The following is a 4,601-nucleotide window of genomic DNA, read 5'->3' on the forward strand; positions in this document are numbered from 1 at the left end:
GGCAGCTGTAACCCCTGAAGCACCTACCGGTAAACCCAAGAACGTTTTAGCACATCCTAGACTTTGCACAGCCTCAGTGAAGCACAAGAGTGAGTCAGCATGCTTAGAGCATGGGCCCCAACCTAGTTTCATTGCCAACTGTTGTAACTGTGGTGGAAGCCATCAATTTAAAAAGGAAGAAATGTTTAGTTTTGGTCAACAATGTCACAAATGTAATAAATAGAATCACTTCAAAAGATTTTGTAAATCAAAAGGCCCACATTCTTTTATTAAATGGGAACATTTTAAGAAATGAGTCGATCAATTAGAAAGTTATGAAGTAGGATTGCCACTCACTCTTTATGTTGATGGTGTGTCAGTGCTTCATGAAACGGTCAATGCAGTAGATTCTAAGGCCAAGAATGAAGTATTTTGCACTGTTTGGATAAATGGAAAACCCATACAGCTCAAAGTTGATACAGGTTCCAAGTGCAATGTCATGTCAGCAAAAACATTTGCCAGAGTATGTAAAGGTGAAAGGCTTGATTTGGCAATGTGTGTGGCACTTGTTTCTTATGGATGTGAAGAAATTCAAACCAAAGTCTCAGCAGTGCTTTCATGTTACTCTGCTGGAAGAAGCTACGAATTATTATTTTATGTGGTCAAGAGGCACATCCAGTCACAATTAGGGCTCAGAGACTCTTTGAAAACTTGACTGCTTTCATTTAATGAGGAAATCCACCATGTTAGCTTAAAAGACCACTACTCTAATTTTGCCCAGTGCATTTTTTCTAACTATGCAGATCTTTGTGAAGACAAAGTAGGCAAACTTCCAGTTGTGTACTCCATGAAGTTAGACCCAGAGGTCAGTCCAGTTATCAAGCCAGCACAAAAAGTTCCAATAGCCATGCAGGACAGAGACAAAACCAAGTTAGATAAAATGGTGCGACAAGGTATGACTTGTCCAGTGGAAACTCCAACAGAATGGGTATCTTCCGTGGTGATACCTCATAAGAAAAGCTCAGATGACATCAGAATATGTACTGACCCATGAGATTTGAACAAAGCACTAAAAATACCTCATTATTCAATGAGCTAAGTTGAAGAAGTCTCAGCGTTGATGCCAAATGCCAGTATTTTTTCTGTCTTAGATACAAAGAGTTCATTTTGGAAAATTCAGCTTAATAAGAAATCCTCATTGTTCACTACTTTTAGTACTACGTTTGGCAGATACTGATTTTTTGAGAATGTTATTTGGGATAAATTCTGCAAGTAAAGTCTTTCAACGTGCAATGGAGAAATTTTTTTCTGAGTATCCTTGTGTTATCATAGTGGACAACATACTAGTAGGAGGTTGTGATGAAGCCAGGCATGACAGAAACCTCAGAACAGTTCTAGAAAGGGCATGTCAAGAGACTCTTAAGCTCAACCCGCACAAATGCAAATTCAGGCTACAAGAAGTTCCTTATGTTGGTCATTTATTTACAAGTACAGGCCTATGACCAGATCCTTCAAAGCAATCAGCCATTCTCGAGATGCCAGCTCCAGACAATGTTCAAGCCCTGCAACGTTTTATTGTCATGGTCAACTAAATAGGCAAGTTCATTACAGACTTGAGCCAACTTTCAGCACCACTCAGAGAGCTGACACATAAAGATGTATCCTGGTCTTGGTTAGAGCTATACCAAAGAGCATTTGATGTCCTGAAACAGAGAATTTCTAGTCTGCCAATGCTCAGATACTTTGATGTTCACAAACCAGTTGCACTTTCCTGCTATGCTTCAAAATTTGGACTTGGTGCAGTCATTCTACAAAAGAATCAACCTGTTGCCTGTGCACTGAGAACTCATAGCCAAACTGAACATCAGTATGCCCAGACTGAGAAACAGCTTTTGGCAATTGTGTTTGCATGTTCAAAGTTCCATGACTACGTTTATGGTAGACCTATCCAGATTGAAACAGACCAACAATCATTAGTCACTATCCTGAGAAATGCATTCAGCTCCAGTCCAAATGCAATGCATAATGCTGACATTGCAAAAGTACAGTTTCAATCTTGTCTACAAGAAAGGCAAACTTCTTTAAATTGCTGATACGTAATCCACATCACCCAGAAATACACCTGAATAGAATGGCAATCAAGGTTCTCATTCGCTTGATGATTTTGAAGTCATGGAAGTGCGTAATTTTTCTTCCATACATCATGATGAGCTCACACAGCCACAGATCTAGTTTTACAAAGGCCAACCACTTTATCAGTCATGAATGGCCATCAAAGCAATGTAGTTTACATCATGAAGTGCGCCCTTATTTTCCATACAGAAATGAGATTTTGTCTGACAAAGGTATCATAACGAAAGGTCCTAAAGGAATTGTTCCAAAGTCCTTGCAACCAGAGTATATTACTATCTTGCATCGTGGTCACCCAGGGACCAAATCTATCAAAAGAAGGGCCAGATAGATAGTATTTTGGCCATCTATGTCAGAAGATATCGAGACAGCCCTTTCTTCTTGTTCAGCATGCAATAATACTAAGCCTCATCAACAAAGAACCACTTCAGCTTAACCAGATTCATGGACTATCATATACGAGTCCAAACAAAGTTATTTTAGACAATGGCATGCAGTTTACAAGCCAACAGTTCAAAAGATTTGCAAAACAATAGGACTTTACTCATGTCACAATTAATCCAGAGTACCCGCGGTCAAATGGTTTGGCAGAACACAGTGCAAAGTGCAAAATAGTTACTTGATAAGTCAAAATGAGGCAATAGTAATGTTTTCCTGAATCTCTTTTATCTCAGAAATGTTCCTTGTGATAAACATCTTGGTTCACTTGCTCAAAAACTTGTGTCGAGACAAATCAGAACCACATTACTACTCGGTAGTCAATTGTTGGTTCCATTTGTCAAAAACAGCAGATCAGTGAAACATAATCTGTTGAAAAAGCACCTGTCCCAGAATTCTTACTAGGATAAGACCAGCAGACCACTCAATCCATTAAGAAAGGGAGAAGTGGTAAGGATGCAAACATCCAAAGGTTATGATCAGATTGGTGTGGTGAAGAATATTGGTCCAGAGCTGAGATTGTACATTGTAGAATCAGAAGGGGCAATCCTTAGGTGGAATTCGAAGCATGTACTACTGGTGTCTAAGCCTATGCCACAGTAAATAGCCTGTGAGAAAGACTTTTTATCTCAGAGTCAGTTGTCCAGTGTTCCAGTTCCAGATGAAGTTCCATAAGACATTCCCATTCCTATGATGAATCCAGAAGTTCCTGATACATGTTGTACACTGTAGACTGTCCTTGATGCTAATTTTAGTCCCAACTGTTATGTTACGAGATATGGCTGAATCTCTAAACCTTGCAATAGATAGAAGCAACTTGGACATGAACATTGTATTTTGTTTCTGAGGCACATAGTAATGCATGCTTAACTCTGCAATTGTTTTGCATAAAGGGCAATCTTTTTAAGAGGAAGGATGTAGATCAATATGTGTGTATATACCTTTAAGATGCTATCCAAAGACTTGCAGTAGAGTATAAATAATGAGCATGTGAGAGCCTGACTGCCATTTTGTACTTAGCTGTGGAGATGTGAATATGTATGCATGTAAGCTCTGTTTGTTAGTTAGTTTCTTCATATTTAAAGATACTGTTATCCATCCTGACATGTTTGTATGTATTAAAGCATCTGAATGAAATCCCAGGCCTTCTCATCAGTTATATTAGAGATGAAAAAGTGACACTTTTCAGCATTTTGTGTTTATATAACACACACTAACAAAACCTTCCCACTCTGTCTCATTCTATTTGAACCAATATCTCTTCATATCCTTACTAACACTCTCTTTCTACAGCTACTTATCCATATGTTACTTTCTTTTAATTCATCCATGACAAAACTTTATTCTTGGATATTGAAATATGCATGTTATTCTGTTAAGTGTCAAAACCATATATTGAATAATTAAAAAAAAGTCTATACTTATGAAAAATGTCTTAAATATTACTACAGTGGAGCTTTTTTTCCCTGGACCTCTGCAGAAAATGTTTTTTTTTTTTGCCTCATTCAGACTTTATTAGTAAACAAATGTCAATAAATAAATTTATAAGAGGATGTGGCTTAACACAGCACCATGGGGGTGGGTACATAGTCAACACTGCAGCCCCTTCATATACATGGAATGTGCATCCTGGCCAAAGGTAACATGGACAATATTTATTAGTATAGTTGTGGCAGGGAGTGGTGTAGGACATCAGTGCTGTGAACAACCATAACTGGACTCTGCAACGTGCATTGAGAAAGGTAACTGATGTGATACTGGATGCCAAGAATAAGTTACTGGGCATTGTCATGGACATTTCCATTACGGGATGCAGACCACCAAGACAGAAATGGCTCACATGTGTGGAGGAGTTAAATGGCAGGCAGGGTTACAGTGGTCCAGGGGGCTTTGTAGACACCAGCACTATGGTAGGCTGACTGGGGTGGTGACAAGATATGCAGTTGGCAGACAGATATAAAAGGGGAGGGAGAGGAGGAAAAGTGATGTGTACATAACACTCTGCTCCAAACCTCATTTATCCAGCTCTTTCTGATGGACCTTGACAGTGCTCC

Source organism: Protopterus annectens, chromosome 1.part2 (assembly GCF_019279795.1).
Source record: "Protopterus annectens isolate FY-2018-M chromosome 1.part2, PAN1.0, whole genome shotgun sequence".
In the NCBI taxonomy this organism is placed as follows: Eukaryota; Metazoa; Chordata; order Ceratodontiformes; family Protopteridae; genus Protopterus; species Protopterus annectens.